Source organism: Drosophila grimshawi, unplaced genomic scaffold, assembly GCF_018153295.1.
Source record: "Drosophila grimshawi isolate 15287-2541.00 unplaced genomic scaffold, ASM1815329v1 contig_44, whole genome shotgun sequence".
Taxonomy (NCBI): Eukaryota; Metazoa; Arthropoda; class Insecta; order Diptera; family Drosophilidae; genus Drosophila; species Drosophila grimshawi.
Window position 1 is genome coordinate 19,770,596 of NW_025063240.1, and position 25,300 is coordinate 19,795,895.

At 39.5% G+C, this 25,300-nt stretch overlaps 1 long non-coding RNA gene across 1 annotated transcript in view; it reads right to left on the reverse strand.

The window, feature by feature from the left end:
* The window catches only part of LOC116806493, a 38,367-nt gene extending 13,251 nt beyond the window's left edge, over positions 1-25,116 (reverse strand). Inside the window, exons 1-2 of the long non-coding RNA XR_004365662.1 lie at positions 24,930-25,116; positions 9,174-9,209 (exon numbers count right to left, since the gene is read on the reverse strand). This is a non-coding gene — a long non-coding RNA (uncharacterized LOC116806493). The remainder of the gene's footprint in view (positions 1-9,173; positions 9,210-24,929) is intronic.
* Positions 25,117-25,300: the final 184 nt, after the last annotated feature.

The following is a 25,300-nucleotide window of genomic DNA, read 5'->3' on the forward strand; positions in this document are numbered from 1 at the left end:
CTCAACACTGACCCGCTTTTGGGCTCGGTGTAGCGACTGTAAATAACACTATGTTTGTGTGTGTGTGTATGTGGGTGTGTGTCTTGCTCTCTGCTGATTGTTGTTGTTGTCATCGCTGCTGCTGCTGTTGCATTTCAAATGCTTTGCTTGCTGCAAACTGCATGAAATTTCACAAATTGATACTATGTTTTGCTCAATTTGCGTACCCAAAAACAAAAAATATTTGTGATGTTTGAAAACATCAAAGGACAATCAATAAAGTTGGGCTTGGTAGAGATAATCCAAATTAAGATGACTAATTAAGCATGGAAGTTAAACGATAGGGTAGAAATTGAACAAGTCAACCAAATATTTAAGTGAGATACTTTTCGACGGGGTAAGATGGTATTCAACATGAAAGTAAGTTCAGTTTTCATAAATAAATTAAAAAAAATATAAAATTGACAAAATATTGGTTTTTCACTTATAAATGAAATTTAATTGCAAGTTGTAAAATGTAAATGCCTCAACAAAAACGGAACAAAAATTGACCTCAAGAACTATGATAAAATCATTGAAGCTTTGGCAAAATTGAAATTAAAATGAGCTTTTATGGTGCCACTTGGCACTTGAAAAGGTCAACTCTTCGTGTGCTGCTTTATTAGCTGCAATAATTGTAAAGAGCCAGAGAATGGACTAATTGAATGAGTTCAGCAATCAGAGAAATTCAAAATGCATTTGCATGAACATTTTAATGATTTGTGGCCACAATTTGAGCGCTGAGCGAAAGCCGCCAAACGACAAGCGTCGCGACGATGGCCGCCCGCCCACACAGAATGGAAACCACCAAGTGCCCCATCATTAAACGACCACCATTGTGGTGGTCACTAATGCTGCTGCTTCAGCTGCTGATTCATCACGCATCAAAAGAGAAACTTCAGCCAACGAGAATAATGAAATTAATTTGAGCTCTGGCCACAGTTAGAGAGCAAGAGGCGGGCAGATAGGAAGAGAGAAAGAGAGAGAGACACAGAGAGAGAGAGGGAAAAGCGGTTGCATCTTGGAGCGAGCATTCCTCAGTGCCAGCGACGACTGCCATGGTCTGTTGCCCCTGTTGCTGTTGCTGCTGTTGCTGTTGCTGCTGTTGTTGTTGCGGCAGGTCGCAAATTTCAGACACGGCGCATTGCCAGACGGTGACTCAAACTCAGAATCAGAGTTTGGTTTTTGCTGTGGGGAGCAACGCTGGAGTGGCAAGTGGTGCACCCACCACACCCCCAGGTTGCAAACTCTCCAAACTCCAACTTGTGCTGCCTTACGGCGGCCAACGCATCGCTGCACAAGCTGTAAACAGCGGTGATGGTTGCTTTTTTTTCTCTTTTTATCACAGTTGTGGGAGGCAGGGGGGTTTCTATGAAATTTACTTGCTGCTGGGCGCACTTAATGCGCCGTTACTTTTGTCTGGCATCGTTGTTGCCGGCGGTCATTGGGCGGATTGGATTGTAGCAGCAATGATAGCCACAGAGAGCCGCACTTGAACAATACTTGTTATTCCATTCAGCATAATACAAGCACTCTCCATTAACAGACAACTGCAAATCGAACACTCTTCAAATGAGGAATTGTAATAAGTGCACAAAAATGCAGAGAAACAAAAAGAAATATGATAAAAATGCATTTGGCATTTGATGAGGAGGCTGTCGCATCCTTCATTTAAAGCCATGCCAGGCTTTAATCATTTCCCAAGCCTGGTAATCATAGAAACTATCATTCTAAAGATCTAATGAGGCTTTGATTTACATTTTGGCAGTCTTACTTAGGCATAAACAACTTTAACATCTATCCATAAGTCAAGGTATTGAGTTTTACATTGCAGATCGAAGTTGCTCTGCAATCTGATCAAAGCGAACCACTTGCAGCCGCATTATTATCGTCTGGAATTGAGTAAGTGGCAGTGACTGTGTGTACTGGCCATTTAAGTCTAGCTGTCTGGCGGCCTGGCAGTCCTTTAACATTACTGTCGGCCAATTGGCAAACCAATGCAAGGAATTGAGCACTTTTGCTAGCTGGCTTGTTCCAGTCATTATTTATTTACACTAAAAATGTATTTCCTTTGCTCTTAAATTGGGCAATTTATAACGAGGCACTTGACGCCAACAAGCGACAATTTCCAGCATCAGCAAAGCCAGCAAACCAGTCACGTGACAACTGAGATTTATACATGTGTGTGTGTGTGTGTGTGTGTGTGTGTGTGCTTGATGTTTATGCAGTCCATGTCCGTTTGGCTGGACCCCAGCATCAGTTGAACAATTTCAATATTTTATCAAAGACATTGAAAGGCTCTCCACCTTATAAACTGAGGGTTGGGGGTTAAGTGCAACAGCGCCACACTGTCGCTGCAATTATTCTCGTTAAATGTGGAGCAGCTGCGACGGTTCCAAGGAACGGGTAGTGGTAGTCTGAGCAGACCAAAGATGAATGCCAAGCAAATGCACATGTTACTAGTGCCATTTACTTTGCGTGTTCTCCAAAAGAAACAAATGACGCCAGCACCCCAACAAGAACAGCAACAATGCCTCTCTCTCTCTCTCTCTCTCTCTCTCTCTCTCTCTGTATCCCCTCCATTTCTCCGTCTCATTCTCTCTCTCTCTCGCTCTCGCTGACTGTTAGACATTGAACGTTGGCGTTGGCGACGCCATCATTTGCTAGATGACAGTCCCCCAGTTCACCCAGCTGCCCATGCAAGCCTTGCTCAGCCGCTCATTCCTCGACTGGGTTGGGCTGTCTTTGGTTATTACTCATACGCACTGCGGGACAGCAGTCAATGCGTCGACTGCACATTCTCGGATTGACTTTGCACTTGCAGTAATGGGTGCTGCCAACAAGGACAGGCAGCAGCAGCAACAAGGCTAAGACTGACAAACAAGCAGACACGACAGACAGACAGACAGACAGTCAGACAGGCAGCCACTGAATGAGAGAGTTGGCCCAGAAATGAGGTAATCAAATATTACATATGTTTGGCTGGGAACGGAGCGCAGTTCACCTTTACAATTGTGTGTCCTAGTAATTGCTTGTGAATGGCAAATGGCAAAGAGTCAGCCAACAACAAATCCGATATCGAAATGCTAAGAAAATATTTGATAGGTAAGCGCAGCAAATGTCAACAAGGGAGACAATTAAATCCGTTCGCTTACAAAAGGATGTCGTGAGAAAGTGCTTACGCAAGCAGTGCACATTTCAGGTGCAGTTAGCGCTTGTGGGTTGAGGGTGAAATATGTAAAAATACGAAAAGATTTCAGATTGCGAGTAGTGTATTACTATAGCGAAACACTAGCTGATCTATAAGAAATTACATAAATATTTAAATATGACTTATTTTAATATTTTTCTAGCATTTTGTAATAAAAAAAGAGGTATTTTTTCGTGAATTCAAAATGATTTTGATGCGGGTATTCCTGTGGGGCACTAAAGATAATATGTAAGAAATAATGCAAAATCGATTAGTTTTAATATTTCTCTATAATTTTGTTGGACAAGGTTTTCCACGGTAAGCCAAGTTTGAAGCTATAAAAATTTTAATTGAATTTGAGTCATAAACTAAATTCTTTTAGTATTCTTTCTTTTAACTACGTAATAATTCTCATACGAACATCTATTCGGATAAGCAACTAAACATAACATTATTTTTTTTGGGCTAGTCATAAATTTAAAGAGTTTCAAGTCAAGTTTTCTCAACAGCTCACAGAACATAACGCTGAATACATAAAAAACTATATAACTTTTTTCTTTATTTATATATACAAAAATATTCTTTTCCTTTCAGTTAAGTGCTAAAAATTCAGTTGAGCTTATTCTCAACACACACTCACACAAAAATATCCGTTATCTTCAAATTTCATCGCTTTGAGGTTATTTTTGCGGTTGCCGCTTGCTGGTTACTGGTTACTGGTTGCTGGTTGCTGGTTGCTGGTTGTTGGTTGCTCTATCTTCAGCTCCGCACACACAGCTAAAGTCTGTTTTTGTTTTTGTTATTGTTATTGTTATTGTTTTTGTTTTTGTTTTTGTTTTTGCATTGTTTTGTTTTTTCTTTTATTTCTGACTTGTTTGCATTTTTGTTTTTCAACTTTACGGAACTGTTTCTGTTTCAACGTTGCATGCGAATACTACTCGTTGTTATTGTTGTTTTTGCTGCTTTTGTTGTTGCTGTTGTTGTTGTTGTTGTTGTCGTTGCTGTGTCTTGTTTCCATTTTTCATGCAGCTCCATCGTCGTTAAATTTTTGCCTTTTTGGGGCTTGGAAAAAAAACGCGAGTCCAAAGTCCATAAAACATCACGACGCTGTCAGTTGTTGTTGTTGTTGTTGTTGTTGCTGTAATTTCTGTTGTTGCCGTTATGGTTGTTGTTATTATTGTTTCGGTTGGATTTTTGCTGAAAGTGGCAGAGCCACCGCAGCAACAACAACAACAACAACAACAAAAATAAAAAGCAACAAGCCAAGGTGAAGCTCTTGGTGGAGGAGTCTTTGGCATTGCGGGGTGTGGATGGGGCAGACAAAGCGGCAAACGTGCAAGAATAACTACAACAACAGCAGCAACAACAACACCAGCAACAACAACATCAACAACATCAACATGAACAACAACAATAAACACCAGCAAAACAAAATAAAAATGAGTTAAGAGAAACGGACGTTCATATTGCCTTTTATCGCTGCTCTTCAGCTTATTCTGCCTCTTCTTCTCTGCCTTTTTTGTTTTCCTTTTCTTACACATGTGCAAATTTTAAATTTCACCTACCCCCTACTCGCACCTCACCCCTCCCCACCACACTTTCTTGCAAGCACTTCTGCATCATTTTTCACACACTAAACCGTACCGAAAATCCAAAAATCGTACCGGGAAACGTTGAGAGGCGCTGCTGTTGTTGCAGACAAGTGCAATTGCTGATGAAGAGCCTTAAGCCTCTCTCCATCTCACTCACTCCCTCTCTCCCTCTGCCTGACTCTGTCTGACTTCCCGCCCCTGCACATAGTCCCAGTTCCCAGCTTCTTCTCAGCATCCTCTCATCCCACCAGTAACTGGCTATATGCTGGATCCCCATTGATGCTGACCCCACGGCTTATTGCCATGGCCTTTTGCTGTAGTTGCTTTTTACTTGTGTTGCTGTTGCTGTTGTTGTTGTTAATGTTCTTCTTCTTCATCATCTGCTTCTTCTTCTTCGCAAAACTGCGCTAAAATATAAAAAGGCCGCCGCCGATTTGGTGGAATGTGAATGCCTGCGAATGCTTCTTTTACAATCTTGAAAAAGTGCTCAAATTCGTTCTCGCATTCGCATTCGCAGATATATTGTTTTAATATTCTGTAATTTTGAAAGATTTCACGAACTACTATAAATATATCTGCTAGTTTTACTGGCCATGCATTTAAAAAATTGCAATAAAACTCAACTCTCAAGTCCTTTTTGTGAGAAAACTATAAATTTTAGCAACTTCTCAGCAACAAAGACCAGCTATCAAAGTTAGTTAGTCCTAAACAATTCCATAAAAAAACCACCAATAAACATGCATTAACAATTCGACTTGTTTTTTTTTTTTATTATTATTAGCCTGAGGAATACTCAATGCAAAAATGGACTGCACTTAGGAAACATAAATAAATAAAACAGAAAAGTCTCGGATGCTGGTGAAGTATATAAATTACTTTAGGGCAATAAACGCATTAAATGCGTTGAGAAATTCTGATCATAAATCACAACAGACAGAAAAGCACAGTAAATAATCTGAAGTATGTGTAAGATATAGACAGACTTTTGAAGATCATTGCTTTGACTAGATATAGTATAAATGTTGAGTCCAGACTTTAGTAGGTCATAGGTTTGACTTCATATTTGTTAGAACTGGTTTAAGACTCCCAATTAGAACTGATCTTCCCACCAAGATAAGATACTATTTTGGATGAATCATTGTCGACCATTTTAGGTGAACTAACAAACGCCTTAAAACTGTTGTAACTGATGTAGGTAGCTTATAATTAGATTGACTTAATGGCATTTCATGTACATAATAATATATTAAAATGACCCAGTCGACAGTTGCCCAGCCAGTTCCGTTTACGTGTTGGCGTTGTTGCTCTTGTTGCTGTTGCTGTTGTTGTTGCTGCTGCTGCGCATGCGTCACTCGCCTACTTTCCAACACACACAGCAAGCAACGACAACAATTGGCAAGCCAGAGCCGTATGTTAAAGTCAGAGTTGGAGCTACTATGAGTTGCGGACTCCAATGGTGGCTCCCGCGTTGGCGGCAGTGTCATCCCAAGAAACGGAAATTCAATTTCCGTCACGTTCAAAGCAAGCAAAAAAAAAAAAAAAAGACGAAAAGAAAAGAAAACAAGAATTCACTTCCTCGCCCATGCAGACGCACTGAGAGCTCTATTTGGCCCTTTGCCCTGCAAACGGCGATGAACCCACCAAGCCACGCAGCTATTAAAGTCAGAGGCGATGGCAGCAGGCAACATTTTCGAACGTTTCGTTTTCGTTGCCATTGAAAGCCAAAGCCAACCAGTCAACTTCATGATGAGCTTTGCCATTATCGTCATTATTAACGCCATTAATGTTGTTGCTGTAGCTGTTCTTATTGGTGTTGTTGTTGTTGTTATTGTTGCTGCTGCTGTCGTCTTTGTTATCGTCACCCACTCAACGTCAGCGCCTCAGCCAAGTGACCAACTTAATTAAGCTTGAAAGGGAAATGTTTCCTCCTACACGATTGCGTCGCTCCTACAACAAAAAGGAAGCAGCAACAGCAACAACAACAACAACAACAACAACATTGTGCTGGCTACACAACACCCCTCCCCTCTACTTCCCGCCCCTTGCGTTGCCATCCCGCACTCAGTTGTTCCTTCTGTGCAAAGCCGCTTAATGAATGAACAAATGTTTGACTGAATGAATGAGCCAACAAATTAATTAATGCAAATTATGATGCTACAACCGCATAAAAGGACTAGTATATATTATAATACCACCTACCTATAATACTTTGGGGAGAAAATGGTGTCATAAGCAACAACTTATTTCATTTTCGTGGAACTCATTTTTGCCACTTTGCCAAGTATTTGCGTAGGTGCAGAAGAGGATGTGTTGCACAGATGGGGACGGATTATGTACATAACAAGCAAAAAAGGCAACTGCTAAATGTTATAGTTATTTAAGTGTGCCAAAAGTTATTGTTGCCATCGCGTTTATTGCCATCGAGGGAAATTATACAAGAACATTATTGCAATTCAGTTGCAATAATATTTGCGATGTGTTTATTCACACAATTGTTGTTATTGCTTGAGGTAGTCTTAAATTGTTGGACTATTGGACTTGTTGTTCATCTCATTTTAATCAGTAAATAGATTTATAAATACTCATTCAATGGAAATTTTATATATAAATATAATATATAAATATTTTTTGTATATTAAATTCAACTGCAATACTTTGGGGCAAAATTGTGCCATAGTCCACAGTATTTTTCCCTTAAAGTCGCTGTGCTATTCAAGTTGATTACTGCTTAAGGTAGTCTTATAACTCTTTAAATACTTTGTGTACTTTTATACACGTTTGTACAAATCAAGTCTGTCAGCTGCCCACAAGCATTTACCATTTATTCATTACTTTTTTTTTATGGTAAACACAAAAACAATGTAAAATTTCCAGTCAATTACAATCACTACTCGGCTCCGCTGTTTGAACACAACTCACCAAATGCCAATTCTAATTACACTCAAATCCGTTAATTTCTCTAAAGTTTTAAGCAATTTGAAAAGCTGCACAAACTCTAATTGGAATATTGTCTGCCCAGCAGCAGAGTGAGGAGGAGTCAGTTACCCACCCACAAAATAAACCGTTTGCACTCTATTATGTGTAACTTTGACATCCCCCACCGATGGTAAATAGCACTACTGCATACAAACATACATACATACATACATACCTACATAAATAGTGTGCAAATTGGGAATTTGTGCAAAATGGGTTGACTGTCGATTGGTTGGGTTGCTTGGGCTGGTTGGGTTGCCTGGGTTGGTGTTTAGGTTGGTTGGACTTCGCGTCGCGTCGCGTCGGTGGCTGCAATTTACGGTTGCCCCGCTAATGTTATAAACATTGCAATTATTGCATTTACTCTCATTTACCAAATCCCGGCTCGTTATTGCCGTCGCGCACGGGACACTTAAAAAAGGCTAGCAGCAAAATGAAAATGGGGAAGAAAAAAATGGAAAAAATTGCCATGGAGAAAATTCACGCCTGGCGCCAGGCAGTCAGCCAAGTAGACTGAAACCCAGAGAGTACCCGAACCGTGGGCTATTAGCCGAAAACTTTTTGCATTGGCTATGGGTACTTAGCTGTAGCGCGGGAGGGGGAGCATAGACCTGTTCCTTGCCCGATTCTCACATGTTTGTCATAACAAACAACCGGGTGGCGAGCGGATGGAAAAGCATTTCCTCGATGTTGCTACAAAGTACCGTCTGCCATGATGCCATGCCACAAATAATTTGCACATTGCCAACGCAGGGGGCGCAGGTGAGAATAAAAGGGCAAAGAATTAAGTGCTCGGCGGTGCAACCTCATCGAGGGCAGGCAAGTCCAACGATTGAATTTTGGACGCTGAATAGCATTTACAGGCATTTGCAGGCTGTTGTTGCTGAGGAAGTCGCCTTAATTGGGTCATAAAAAACTTATTTGTGTAAAATTATGAAAATGAAGTCAATTGCAATAATTTGCAGCTTTCAACAACAACATTTCAACATCGAGTCGATTACTAGGAAACGGCCTGCGCCTCCACCACACACACATTTGTAGCATGGATAACACCAGTCGGCGCTGCGTGTGCGACAAAATGTAGCATACAGCATAGCGGGTGGAAATGCAAAAAAATATATATTTGTATGCACATGACGAAGCATTTCCAAGAACAGGCTAACATATGGATTCAGTTCATGCGTGCCACAGCCACGAGCAGTTGACAGGTGGCATATAATTTAGATAGCGGCACATAATACTCATGTATATCGGAGTGACTATATTTGTTGCTGTTTATGCCCCTTGCGATAAATACAAATATTCTGAGAAAAGCTAGCATTTGTATGCAACTATGATTTTTATTGCGATGTGTCTCAATCAATTTTTGAAACACTAAATAAACATTATGTTCTTACCGACACAAATATGCTTGCATTGCGATTTAGATGGATCTATAAATAAAAATATATATATAGAAATTTAGTTTGGCTTTGAAGATAAAATAAATAATTGAGATTCCAAGTGGGTAGGCTCTAAATCAATATTGGTTTTAATAAACAAATAAAATGTTTAAATGCACAGCAGATAAAATGGAATATTATCAATTATTCGAATAGCTAATTTTAAATTTTAAGTGTTGATAAGTCAATAAATCCAGTAGATTTCTATTTAATGTTGATAGCCAGATTAGCTTAAATGCTTGCAATAATGTTGACTGAAATATTTCTCATTGACTTAAAGCGATGAAAACGCTGAAGTTTTTGTGCATATCTCCATCTCTCTCTCTCTCTCTCTGCAGCTGTCTCATTGCGTATCAGCATCTCTGTCTATCCAAACCGCCCGTGCTCGGCATCTGTCTGTCTGTCAGTCAGTCTGTCTGTCTGTCTGTCTGTCTGTCAAGTGGAACGGTAAATTGCCGTTCGATATGCAAATGTCAGGCGCATTCATCGAACGCTGCGCTTTTCAATTGCTCGCTGCATTGAAATCAATTTAACTTTCTGCTCAATGCCAATCATTGACACCAGTCTACCAACCCACACACACACACAGACACTCGCACACACACACAGACACAATCACACACAACACACATTCTACACTCTACACTTTACTCTATTACTGTGCTATGCACATGGTTAGGCACCCACAGCTGCAACAGCAGCAGCAGCAGCACGACCAGTTCTGTCTATGACTGTCAGCAATCAGGTGGGGGAAGGGGGAAGCGGGAAGGGGGGTTCGGGGATTAGAGAGACTGAGCTGAGCTGGAAACCCAAAAACAAACAATCAGACGGAAACGAGCGCTTATTTCAAAATTCATTTGTCATTTTGTGACAGGCAAATGAAAATTTTCAACTGCTACTCCGTTGGTGGAGGCGTGGCAGCCCCATTCGGTATAACCAAGGCAACATTTTGTGCAAAATTCTCCACGTTATTTTTTTTTCTGCTGTCCCCTCCCTCCTTTTGGCTGTCTGCGTGGCTGCCGCTCACTTTTTGTTTTACTTCCGCATCATTTATGAAGTTCTGCAACTGAGCCAAAATGCAGATGAGTTTTTGCCTTCGAGCCACTTTGGCGATGTGATATCAATAAAAAACAAAAAAAAACAACGAGCGAAATGACGGGATACTTATGCAGTATGCTATCAACCCAACTGCCCCACAAATAGAAGCCCAACCAATCCAATTCCGATTGCGTTTCGATGGGATTTTGGAGGTAACCCTTGTTGACACATTTTGTGCCGACCACAATGCCGGAAGAACATGACATAATATAACGGTAAAAGGAAAATCATCGATTTCATTTGATTTATTTTGCGTGTCCCCTTTTTGTGTGTGGATGTATGGAAGGGGAGCAGTGGTGGAGGGGCAGCAATTCCTTTGGCAACCAACAAATGCCGCCATGTTCTGTGGGTGTCGCAATGTGGTTGACTTTGCCGTGTGTGTGTGTTTGTGTGTGTGTGTGTGTGTGAGTCCTGTTTGTGTGTGCGTGCTGGCAATAAATCTCGGAAATTGTGTCAGCAATTGGGTTAAACGTCACGGTGTGGCAGCCATATTGAAATTAGAGGCACTTCCGCTTTGGGGTTTGGGGTTGGCATTTTTTTCAGCGGCTTTCGGTCATTTCGGTAAGCGAAACTAAGTGCCGGAAGATATGCGTAGCAAACAACAAACACACACACACACACACACACGCAAACTGAAGTGGAGCTGCGGATTCTGGCCATGATTTGCCCGCAGTCCCGTTCAATGTTTGGCTTTTGTCAACATTTGTTTACATTTTCGCTTTTCGTTTTGGGCTGCTTTTTTTATTGATATTGTTTTTGTTGTTGTTGTTGTTGTTTTGGGTTCTATGGGTTCTGAGTTGCTCAAGGTGAAATCGCGAGATGAGTCGCATAGCAGCCAAAAACTCGAAGCCGAAAAGTTGATTGTGCAACAATTGCCATAGGCAAATTTATCAATGTAGTATCTTTAAATGTTTCTCATGATATTGTATATATGTATCTATCTATCTGTCTATCTATCTATAGCTGCAGGTTGTGTATCTACTTATTTTATTTATTTCTTTTTTTTTATAAATGTATTTTTAGTTTTAACAAATTTGTTTTGTTGATTTCGCATCATCACCAAAAATTGAATAACACACATCGTTGTAGCTACTATATAAAAAATATATGCATATACAAGTCTGTATATATATGTTTATATAAATGTCTGTTTGTCGATACCAAATTGTACAATTACGCAATAAACAAACTAGCTGTGCGTTCATGATTCCATTCTGTCCATCTCTCTCTCTCTCTCTATTCTAGCTATCTACTCAGTTGGAAAATGCAAATCATCTAAATGATCAAAGGTGATTTTAGTAAATTGAAAAATAAATAGATAAAAAGCGATTTTCAATATCGGTACTACGACTACGATTCTCGATTTGACTTACTTTTATGTGTTCACAGACATATGCTGAGTTTATAATTAGAAGCTTAAGACTAATCAATCGAGACCGACTGAAGTGATTTGTTCAACAGTTTATTTCTAGTTTGATTTTATTGCCAAAGTGTGTGAAAGATTAAGGTAATTTGATGAATAGTTTACGATCATATTGCTTTTAACATTTTTCGACGTGAAACAAACAAAAGAATTTATGAAATCAACATCTTCACAAAAGAGTATTGAGAGCATGGAAACACAGTAGCCAAAAATAACTTTCAACACAAAAATAATTTACCAAATATATTGATTAGTAAAAAAACAGAAGACAAATTTAGATCTTCTTCGCTGTTTCGTCAATAATAAATTCGAGAAATTGCATGCTCAACCAATTAGTAATTTAAATTTAAGTTGATCAACTTCAACTATTCAACTCGTTATTTATAGAACACGCTCTCCAAGCTCGTGCTTCATCAGGTTATTGTTCCACAGATCTCGAGCTTGGGAGAGCACAACAACAACAAAGAAAACCAGAAACAAAATAAAAACACAACTCATTAAGAAAGAAAAAAATACAACTTTTGTGTGCTTTGCAATTATAAATAAACAGTTTGGTTTGCTGCCTGTGTTAACTATTTTTAGCAAAGTCTTCGAACTTGAAGCTATTTTGGAATGCATCACATAATATGCAACAATAAAAACAAAAACAATAAGACTCGAAAAAGGCAATTCGTTGAATGGTTATATAAATAGTTAAGAGTATCTCGACCGTGTGCAGGCTGAAAACAACGTTTTATCATAATTACAAAGTTGCTGATAATAATGATGAGGACGCTTCTCATGATGATTTTGTTGACGTCGTTGACTTTTAAGTGAGTCGCGTGTGGGTTGAAAAATTTGCAAAATGGCAAAAATATGACAGCAACAATAACAACAATAACAATAACAACAGCAAAACACTGGCATAGTTTTGCAGCTGTTGTTGTTTTAATTTTTTTTTTTGTTTTTTCGTCGTCATTATTATTAATGTTGCGTTTTTTCGAAATCACTCTGGCAATTCTATATTTATCATGGCATGCAGTTTATTTATAAAATGGTTTCGCGGCTCGTTTCCATTTCCATTATATCAAAAAACTCAAATCGCATCAACAACAACAGCAACAATAATAATAATGAGTGACTGATAAATTACCGCAGGCAAACACACACACACAGAGCAATAATAGAAATAATAATAACAACAGCGACACAAACAAAACAATCAAGTGAACACCTTGAAGTTCGCAGAACTTTGAATGAATCAGCGCAACAATGGTAAATATTTGAAAATCTGTTTGTTTTTATTTATGCACCATGATGGATTGTTGTCGTTCACCGAGATTGCCAGAAATACATAACATGGCAAGCAATTGCACACACACACACACAAACACACATATATCACACAGATACTTAACTAATATACGTGCTGCAGGTTAACGCTCCTCTCACTGACTTAAGCGTATCCGTATCCGTATCAGTAACAGTATCTTCATCTGCATCTACGACTATGACTAGTACTGTCTGGTACAACAGCTGTTGGCTGCTGTGATTTACAACCGCCAAAAATATACAAATATTTATGCATGTATCTCAACTGTCGCTCTCTCGCCTGTCTCTTCAAAGGTCCAACGTGAGGCGCGTGCCCATAAATCAAACTTGTTATGGGGACCAAGCTGAAAGACGACGTGATTTTACCCACATGACTACCCCTACTGGCTGCAGCATTAAAAACCATGGCACACATACGCTCTAGCAAAAAGAAACATTATCAGTCAGACTGGTTATTCATCTGTGATCTAAAGATTGCAAATTTAATGAGAAAACTACAGACCACAGCATACTCTTCCTAAGGCGCAGTCAAACTGCTTTGCTCTACTATACCATATTATACTAAATATATAATTATGCATTTTTATATTTCATATTTGACAAGCATCATTCATAGCTTGAAATGTTTTTATTATTTTAATCTACGTCAAATACATAAATACATTTTCAATGCGTTACACATCTTATTGCAATATTGTAACACCCGCTCGCTTATAACGACTTATCAAACACAGAGATTTCTTAAGAATATGTATTCCTCTTCCAACATATCATAAGAAAAACAAATAACAAATAACAAATATGTAAAAGTCCATAGTACTTTTACGCTCGGGAATCCCGCTGCAGCATTTGTAGTGCGTATAAATACAATAATATTTCACCCGGCTCTATCTAATCTGTAACTGTGACACCATGAGTCAGAATGAAAACAAAAAAACAATAATAATAATAATAATAAAAACAACAAGAACGAGAACGGGGCCACCCCTTTCGGAACCACTTGGCGACCGCTCACAAATTGATTACGGGTGCTTCAATTTCAGTTCGGCACAAATATTAGCACAGCTCAACCCCCTGCCCGTTGTCCCACCGGAACTCCAACAACTGTGGCAATCCTAGAACGCGACTCGTGACTGAATGACTGACTGACTGACCCGCCGACCCTCTCCCTCTCTCTCTCCTCATACCACCCCTTACCTTTATTAGAGTTGTTGGGAAGGGGAGTCGCGTTTGGGTGCGTGAGTAATGTGACGACATTAATTTTCACACTCATTACAACTCCATTAAGCTCGCTGGCCTGTCGGCCAGTTTGTTATTTTTGTTTTTGGCTGCCGAGTGTTTCTATAACCAATCCACAAAAAACAAAAAAACAAAAAACAAATAGAAAACGAAACAGAAAACAAACACAGGGGAGCCGCCATGCAAAATATAAATTTGTTACATAGCCCATTTGGAATGCACGCACGAGAACTTTTTGATCCCCAAACTGTCCACAGAAAAAGTGTCAACAATTTGTAAGCAAATGACGACCATTACAAAGCGTTAGCAGGGAAAATAGAAATACGTATTAGAAAACGTGAAAAGGCGTACGCAAATAGTCCAAAGAATATCCGCAGTGCATCAAATGGTAAAAGTTATATGGCGGCATGCACTGTGAGAAAAATAAACCCCCAAGTTTTGCCAACTAAAAGTGGAAGAATTTTACAATGATGTTAAAGTTGAAATTAATAATTAATGTATCTATAAATACATGCAAATAACTACGTTTATACCATATAAGTGCAAGAGTTCACTTATGCCATATCATCTATTTAACTTTAACTTTGCTCAGTGTACATAGCGCGGCTGACACCCTTTTGGCCTTATCAACTTAAAAAATTAACAACATTATTGCCCAAATGTTTTTGTTGATTTATATTCGTGTGTTTGCCGGGCTGTTTGAGGTTTCCGGCTACCCACCCATAGCCACTCGAACGCCTACTCCTACAACACAACCCACGGCCAGCTCTGCGGGCACGCAGGAGTGCTATCTTAGTCGCAGACCCGTAACAGAGTGACCCCGACCCAGGCTACGAGCCGTACTGGTCAAGGCCTGCTTGTGAGCACCCTTTGCGAGGCTCTGAAAGAGAGCGTCTCGCAAGTTCGTTCACTTCTCCTTCCATGCGCGTTGTCACTTGCCACTTGCCGCTGCTTACCACACCTCTGTCGGAGTGTTCGTCATTTAAAATTCAGCTCAGTCGGCAGCCCAATTTCTACATTCCAACAATTCTTTGCCAGCCTTTCTTTTGCGAATGCAGTCACGTAATTTTCGAATTTTCAACACACAGACAAACGGAAATTTCACTAGCAACCAGCCTCATCGACAAAAGACCTTATAATAGTACCCAGCCCAACACACCCCATACCCCCATACCCCACTCCACCCTGAGCCCCCCTGACTGCCAGCTGCGTCGCGGACAGCTTCGTCAATTTGTATCTGTAAATTAGTATTCCACTGCAATTTGCCACGAAACCCACAACAAAAATACTTTATACATCGATTCCGTTGCCCATTGCCTCATGTTCATGTACATTTTCATGCTCATTTCGATGATGATGATGGCGATGGTGATGGTGATGGTGATGATAATGGTCACGCCCCCTTCTCGTTTTCATTGTCAAAATGCAGTCGTTGTCGATTTATGCGGGATATGGATATGAAGCGGATTTCAGGCTTCCTGTGCCGGGCATATTTTCGGGCATATTTTGTCAGTGACGCCTCGTTGAATAGCAAATTCATTTTTGGCATTGTACAATAACAGCATTAATAATGCGGTCGGTCAAAGTTTGTCCCAGAAACAGGACCCGCACCCTGGTTGCTGGTTGCTGGTTGCACAATCATTCATTCATTCATTCAACAACCCATCCCATTAGCGAAGTTTCATCAGAATTGAGTTTCAGTTTTGTAGCCGGTTATTGAAATTAACAGTTAATTTAACTAATAATTGTTTAAATGGAGTTTATCATGATGGGCTTGATGTTGTTGTTGGTGCTGTTGTTGGTGTTCTTGTTGTTGTCGTTGTTTGTGTCTGCTGCTGTCGCCTGTCAACACTTCAGTTCGTTGACTAACATGCGGGTCAGCAGGGACGGGGGCATCGTTAACACCAAAAACCAATAAAATTAGCCAGAAATTTAATATCAATTTTATTGCTGGAGATTTAAACTAACACAGCATAGCATTATAGCATAGCATTTGATGTTGGAATAGAATAGATTAAAATTTAGGTAAAATTTAAACCGATGAAAATTGTTCACCAGAATTAAAACATTCAAATTTTATTAAAGATGGAAATCATTTAAACTAATTCTGTGGACAAACATATTATTCTATATATATATCTTTATCAAATCTTACATTTGTCTTTATGTCTGCTCCACTTTGCTTTACATTGTTGCTTAAACCAAGTTTAAGCTGTTTCAATTCCCCATCTGGAGCAGTTAGCTCTTGCCACAAACGTGTCTAATGTGTGCAACAATCTGGGTAATGCCATTGGCTAAATATAAACCCACAATATGTTTTAGCCAATTTGATGCCAAGTTCAAACAAGACGCAGACACAGACACAAACACTGACCCGACCCACACAAGCCATCCTCATAGAATCTCACTTAGCATTCAACGTAAAATCGACGGCGCCCACACAAAGAACCAAATGATGTTCATGATGATGCTGATAATGACGATGATAGCAACGATGACGATGACGATGGCGCCCGCATCGCATTCGTCCCCATCTCCAGCTCCATCAGCATTTCCATCTTCAGCTGCGAGTCGCATGTTGAATTATCAGCTGATTTGGTGTCGGGTCAGTTGGCACACAAATTCTACACTTTTCTTTACAATTTAACACACACACACACAGCGAGCAGAGAGCAGGGTTGGGGGCAGCAGGAATGTGACATCAATTGACACGAAAGTTCAGCGTAAATATTTGCGCAGATAAAAACGCAAGCGACTGAATGAGAAAGCGTGAGACTAAGCTAGAGAGGGAAACACAAGGAGCGAGAGAGACAGCAAGATAGAAAGAGATAGAGAGAGAGAGAGAGAGAGAGATAGTATGTGTGTGTGTGCCCGAGACACCCATAAATTCCAAAGCTCGGACAGATGCGGTCATTCTCTGGACCTCACTCACACTCACCATTTAATGACAAAGAATTAAAGAACAATTTGTGAATTTGCGACAAACAAACGGAGACATCGCCACCAACCAGACTCCAATTGCCGTCACAGTTGAGGCCTCCGCCACACACACAAACACACACACACACATCGAGCTTATCAGTTGCATATTTTGAAGAAAAGGACAGGCGTACCACATGCAAAAATTTCCAGAAATCCTGGGTTTCGCAACGTCTTATCAACTATTTGTGTTATGCTAATAATCGCATATATATATATATGGAACATATAGTACGTCATTAGATTTGTCATCGGCATGTGATTCGAAGGGGAAGATTTCAAATTGGAAGTGCAATGAAATTTTGCATGCAATGTGCGCATTTTAACAGACCGTCTATATTTGTGCCTATGACGTCAGAGTGGCAGAAACTATTATTGTTTCGAGTCAGATGCCAATTTCAATTTCAATTTCAATTTAGTAGTCGTAGCGTTGCCTCAGCTGAAGCTGAAGTCCACCGTCGAGTCATCTGTGGCTGCATGCATCGTTTGTTCAACAATAACAACATTGTTCGACTTGTTAAGTTTGTCGGTGACTTCATTCGCCATTTGGCACTCGAGCTAACCGAAATTCCACAGAAACAAGCATATTTCAGAATTTATTGCTCTCACTGGAGTAGATTGCAATGGAACTATGCAGCCTACTGATAACCAAACATAAAACCAATTAAATTTATTATGTGGCCTTCCGCTAACAAGAGTCGAAAATAGGTTTTAACGCAGGCCTGACAAGGTCAGTCTGCCCTTTAGTTTCAATAAAAAATCAACGAATTAGTGAGCTTCTTTGCGAACTCGGATTACTGAGCAATTGAGCTAAGAAATAAATTTCATTGATCGCTTGACGATTGCAAGCCGAGTTTCATTATTATAAGATATTATTCATTTATTTATTATTGTATTTCTAAAAAAAAAACTTCGTCACAGCGTAGCTCAAGGGATATAATTTTTAAATAAAATGAATAAGTGTGTTTCGTATCGCCATTTGAAATATTTCCAATGACCAGCGAAGGGAAGCCCTTATCAATATTCCCAATTATTCATAGACACGTGCCACATTGCTGACTAAACTATGGGCGCCCCCAAAAAAAATTTAAAAAAAAGAAACAGGCAAATACAATTGCGATAAGAAATACAAAACGAAAAATATCAATGCGTTTGAAATTATTAGCTAAATATGCGCTACACTCATGTTGTGGGCCTAAAGACATTGAGTAATAACATTTTAATAGCCAGCGAGATTAATTGCCGCGTCGAGTGAATCATGCGACGCCACAGACAAATGACTATATATATATATAAATAGAGAGAGAGATATATAAATTCAACTATATCTATTATGTATAGAAGGTACTGTAGACACACAAGAGGCACTTGGGCACTTGAGCATATGATCAATGTGGAATTTGTATTCTTTGGCTTTGGCTTAATAGGCAACACGAGCGACTCACATAAAATGTGGAATTTTTATATGAAAAATTGTGAGCAAATGTTTTGTGTTGCATGAAAAGCGAAAGGCGACCGATGCCGAGGCGATGATTGCATGACCACAATGGCTAACTTAACTAAAGCACTCCCCCAACCACCAACCCAAAAAACAACAAAAACAAATAAAAATCGCCTTTTGCAGTGCTGGTCACGCCAAGTTGCACACGATACCGCCTAACCCACACCACCGCCGCCTTTTTTCAAATAGGAGACAGCAGCAACTCTCCCCCAATCTATTTCAGTTCAGATACAAAATGCAGTCGACGACGACTGCGGCAGAGGCAGAGGCAGCGGCAGAGGCAGCGAATTAATTATCTTCAATTCATTCATTAAGAAAATGTGGGAGGGTATATAACACACACACACACACACACACACACGCACACACACCCACAGATAATGAATGCACACAGTCGCACGACGACTCACATTTTGTATCCCATAGTGCTTGTATCTCATAGTACGCTGTGTGTGCCAGTTGTAGCTCATAGTACGCTCGACTCTCGTATTTCGTATGAATGAAAACCAGCAACAGCAACAGCAACAACAAGCGACAAGTTGAGGATGACGCAGCAAATGGGCTGGGGAAGGGATTGCGGGTGCAAGGGGGCGGTCATCATGTCTATATATGTATGTGGGTGCGGGGCATGTGGATGTGGGTGTCTACTCTGTCTACTCTGTCTACTCGGTCTACTCTCTATCTATCCACTTGGCCGCATCCGCTGCCGCAGTCGCGACGGCGTCACGAGATTTGAGGCACAGGTCGTATAATAAATTATTCGCGTGACCAAATCATTTGCGTTGCGGCTATTATTTTTTTTCGCCAATGTCGAAATTAAAGCTACAACCCCCCATCAAAAAAAACAAAAACAAAAAATAAACAAAGCCCTTAAACAATGCTTGATCTTAATTGCAGTTGATGTTATTGTTTTTATTAGTTTTTTTTTCTTCTCTTTTTGTTCCTGCCTCTTGATTCGCGTCTTATCAGCTTGAAGCAGCGCTGATATCTCGCGTTCGCCTTTTGCCTCATGTTGTCTTATTTTTTTTCTTTTTTTTTTGAGAAATTATTAGTTCCATATATTATTATTGTGGCACTTTATCGCCAGCAGCAAAAAAAAAAACTTTGGCAGCAAGAGCAGCTTTTTATACTCTGTATTTGAATGTAAAACATGGGGATTTTTTTATTTAATACGGACTAATATCCGTCACATAAAAATAGACATAAATTAATTCAAAATCAAATTAATATTAATGAATATAAAAATCTTAAGCCGCTTTTGATACTCTGCATATCAATATACAACAAGGAGACTTCTTCATATCGATTGTGAAAAAATATTGAGAAATACAAAAAATATTAATAACTCAATTCAAAACTAATACCTATTATTACCGAAATTAGTTCAACGTTTTTTGCATAATTGGCAAAGAATACAACACAAAATATATGCAAATTATTGGAAAAAAATTATTGAAATCTTAACATTAAATGCAGCTTAGACTTTTTAATTCATTATAAATATAGACATTTTTATTTAATGCACTAAATTCGAGAACAGGGTAAGTTCTATTCGAGCTAAATTGTGCTACCCAGCGATTATCTCAGTTCGTTTTTGTTCCTTATTCTTGTGTTTGTTTTTGTGGCAAAGTTCAGCGACCAAATTCAACAAATAACAACAAAAAGTCCAAACGGAACTTGGCATTGCCTTCAATGGCAACTATGTGGAAATTATGGTACCATGATATCACTAATTGCATAGCATTCAACCAGATAGTTTCCTATAAATTGATGAGGTCTTTGTTATTGTGTCTTTCATATTTTACTTGCGTACTTATTTCATTCAAGGTGTGTTTACTGTTTTTGTTGTAACTTTTTAGGGAATTTGTTTTTTTCTGTGACTCAACTGCCTTTTGGTACTTTGAACGTTTGATAAATATTTTAAAGCAGCAAAAACGATCAATTATGAGCGCTTATTGCCACTGATGACTGTTAGATGGCTTATGGATTGAATTTACTTTTATTTTTTGTGACTCAAGGAGAGATGAACAAGCTTGAAAATTGAAACTGTTCTGGAAAAGCTATAAAGTCGAGTCCCTTTAGGAGTTCTGTGTCTTTTTTCTAAGATTTCATCCCTGTGCCTGAAGTTAAATATTAATTGCATACTCGTACTGTGCCGCTATTAAATTAATTTCAGCTGAGTCACCTTAAGGAGCCTTTATTTTGCATTTGACCACATTTCGCCACCCTCGCACCGAACGAGCTGTTAATTTAAATAATTTCATAGCTGCCCTCAGACAATGTTTCCACCTCCCCATGGACAACACAACATATTTCAACATTTTTATTATTTTCGTTTTTTTTTTTTGTTTTGTGGTCGAAATAATATATTTTACAAAATAAGGAAAATGCAACTGAAAATGGGACCACTTTGCGGCAGGCAAGCGAGCGTAACGAAAACAAACACAACCCGTCCTGGCATAAGGATTCGTGCCGGTTAACCTCTTAACCCAACCGCATTACTCTACAAAAAAAAAACTCAAGGGACGCACGCGAGAAGAGGCAAACAGCAAGGAGACCCCAAAATATTAAGTATACGTAGCGTATAAAATTTTGTTTTCGAGTTGTTTGTTTTTTTTTTATAGAGCTTTTTGAGGCAGGAAAGTATCTTGCAAATAGACTTTCAGCACGCATAGCGTTCAAATTTTAACTTATTGCATATGCAATGCAAACAACAACAATAAACGGTTACAACAACAGCAGCTAAAAGGGGGTCGACTGCATGTAGAAATTGTGGCATGTGCGAAAAAAAAAACGAAAAAGGCGTACGCCTGTCATTAAATTTCGCACCGACAACGACAATAACAACAACTGCGTTCAGCAGAGGAAATGCCAGCGAAAACAACAACAACAACAATGTTGATAACTAAGTTAGTCGTCTCTGTCTGTGTCTCTGCGTGTGTGTGTGTGTGTGTGTGTCTGCTTGTACTTTGCCTCTGTTTGTCTGGGGGCGGCGCTCGCTGCTGTCACATATGACATTTTATTATTACAAAATAAGCATTTAAGCGAACGCGTATGACAGTTAATAATGCAAACAGCAGCAGCAGCAGCAGCGGCAACAGCAACAGCAGCAACAGCCATAACAACAACTTTGCACTAGCAACTCGACTGAATGCAAAAATTCCCACAACATCCGGTTGAGAGCAGAAAAACAACAGCAAACTGGCAACAACATTGACAACAACATCAGCAACAACAACAGCAGCAATATGAACAGCAACAGCGGCACGGAAAACGGAACAAATAAAATGCAACGAATGAACAACAAGCGTACAAATGCGGCACAGTGACTCAAACCACATGTTTATGGAGTGAAATGTTTAAAGCTGAAGAATAAATATTTACAATTATTTCTGCTGAGAATGATTCACAGCTATTTATGTCACGAGAGAATATTGAAAACAATGCAATCTTTCGATTATTCAATTAACAACTTTGAAGCAATGAAATATTTAAGAAAATCAAAAAACTTCTATCTTTGGCACTGAAGGATAACTTGTTATATTAAAGAGATTTTCATTCAAGAACTTATACCTGGTAACTTTGGAAACAAACAACTTTTTCATACAAGAACTCATTGTTCCTAGGAGAGCTATATGATAAATAGTAATCCGATCTAGGCAACTACATTATATGTATTCCCTAAAGTATACACAACGGATAATTACCAACTTTAATCAAGTTAGCCCCTAAACTGGGGAACAGACAAAAGAATATGACTATATCAGCTCAGCTGGTGATGCTGATCAGATATATATATAATTAAATGGTTCGGAAACGTCTGCTGCAATGTATTAAATGAATATAAAACTTGTGGCAATTTAAATCTTTTATAATTTGGATAATATTGTATAAATATTAATAAGTTTATGCAAATACATTGATTCATACATTCAACATCAAATAAAATCTGCCTCTGTGTTTTTTTTCCATTTCTGCAATTGAATTGCTCAATTATATACATTTGTCATTGCATGTGAAAACACTGTGGCACAGCTAGCGCCTTGCTGGTGTTGGTAGGCGGGCAACGGACTCCGCCTGCATGAGTGGCGGATATGCATATGGCCGGCGGACGTGAATGTAGATGCATTTGCAGAGTCAGAGAGTCACAGAGGCACTCGCATTCGCATTCGCACAAGCCAAACCAAAGTGAGAGTCGGAGGCAGTGGCAGTGGCAGAGTCAGAGTCAGACAGTGGCAGTGGCAGCGTTGCGACGCCGGCACTCGTGAGTCAGCGGCTGTGGAATGTGAATGGCATACAAATGTCGCAAGCGGACGCACAGACACGTGGACATGGACGCGAATGCGGACTGCGGACGCGGACCGGTTCCGCAGGCAGACAGCACAGACAGACAGAGTCCAAAGCCGAAGCTCAACCGCAAAATATATATATATACGTATATAGAAAGAGTACCAATTGATATTGCCAGGCCAATGCAAACAAGTTGCCACGAGAAGATGATGAAGGTGGAGATGAAGGATGAGGAATGGGGAATGGGGAATGGGGAATGGAGTAGCTGCTTGCTGAGAGCTGGGAACTGGCAACTGGGAACTGGCAGATGAAGGTGAGCCCGCTGACTCCTCCTCGCCAGCAGACTCGTGGCTAACCAGAGTTGAGTGGATTTTCCGGCGCGTTCTGCTTTGCGCCGCTTTTGGTCTGCCATGCAATGAAGACGACAACAAAAACCGCCAAGCAACCAACTGGCAGCAACAAGTTTTCTTCTGTTTGCACTCGTTGTTGTAGTCGTAGTAGACAAACAAACAAAAGACACACAGCGAGACACAGCAGACACACATTGTTACGTCTCTACGTATTTACATATTTACACATATTTTCCTATAAATACTCCAAACGCAAAGCGCGCTAGAACATTTTTATATTAAATTTCTTTTAGCCATTTGTCAACGCGAAAAAATTTCAAGAATTTATTTTTGGGGAGTTTCCCCCAATTGCCTTGCCCATTTTTCCCCCACTTTGGTAAAAATAAAACCTCACACTCTTTTTGATCCCCTTTCGAATCGTAACTGAAAGTGTTGAGGTGGTATTTGTGTCTTGGATAATTCATTTTCTTTTGTGTATTACAACATATACATAAAGTCAAGTTAGGTTGTTGGAAAATTAATAATAAGCATATATGAGACTTATTAGAGTATTAAAGTATATTTTGCTTTAATTAATCTTAGCTATTTTGTTGATTCACAGTATAAAATTGGTCTTAGAAAGATCGATTAAAAAATTCCACAAACAGATCTTTCTGTAGGAAAGATGTAAGAAATGTTGTCTGAGAATCAGTCAACAGTCAGTTATTAGTATTGAGTTACATATTTAATTATAAGTCCCTATATAGTTTTCATGTTGCTGCCATTTGAACTGATCATTCTCATGCCAATTATTTAGCATATAGTCATATCATTAAAGATGTTTTTGCCGTTAGCGAGCAGTTTATTCAATAGAAAACTTTTACCAGGTCATTTCGTATCTTTCAAATCCATTCATTTTGGCCATTCAGTTCAGCTAAACATTAACCACTTACAGCACTGTCATCAATCTTCATTGCGGCTGCGACTGAAGCTGATGCTGAAACTGGACAATCCAATAAATGGTTCCATTAATGAGCCATGCTTACAAAGATCGATAGCCGAAAGCGGCTAAATTGGTAACAGCGATCGATAAACGGCCAAGAGCGTTTTGCCATTAGAGCGGAATGACAAAAATCCGCCAAAGACTTAACGATCAGTTGGCATGCCTCAAATACACTGCAGCAAAAAGTTGTTAATGGACTTTTGATCTATCTAAATATAGATTCCTTGAAATCAAGGCTGCTAGAAAGCTGAAGAAAAAGCGGGACACTTTTAAATTAAATAATCTTTTTTGTTACAATTTTATTTAGAAATCTATTATCAGTTGTTATTTAAGTGATGCTTATAATAATATTAATCAATTCGACGTAGAAAATTGACTCTTTAGTTGAAAGAGTATTGCATTGAAAGATAAACTGCTTAATCGATTCAAATATCGCTAATAATGTCTTCACATTGTGCATGCAATTGGCAGCTGTTTCGTGTCTCTTGACTTTTGTGGGTCACCTGGTTAAATGGGAGGCCCGAATGGAATAACTGACCTTTGCTTTTGATCTAATCCGCTGCTGCCGCTGATCGCATCGTTTGTCACGGCGAGCCGCAACAAAAGCGCCCAGTTCCGGACCTGTCAACGTTTTGTTGTTGTGAATGCTTCGACGGCAACGGCAACGGCGACGGCGGCGGCTACCGGAGCTCAACGCTTCGAGCTCGAAGCTCGTCGCTGATGTGCGCTGGCTGATGATGAATGGACCCAGTGGCCGGGTCTGGTCTCATTCACAAAACCGACCAGCGGCGACAAACCAAACCAAAATATTAATTAGCATTTACGAGTGTGTGTGTGTGTGTGTGTGTGTTTGCCAGTGTGTGTGTGTATGACGGGGAATAAGGTCGCTGCCACAGTCACAGTCACATT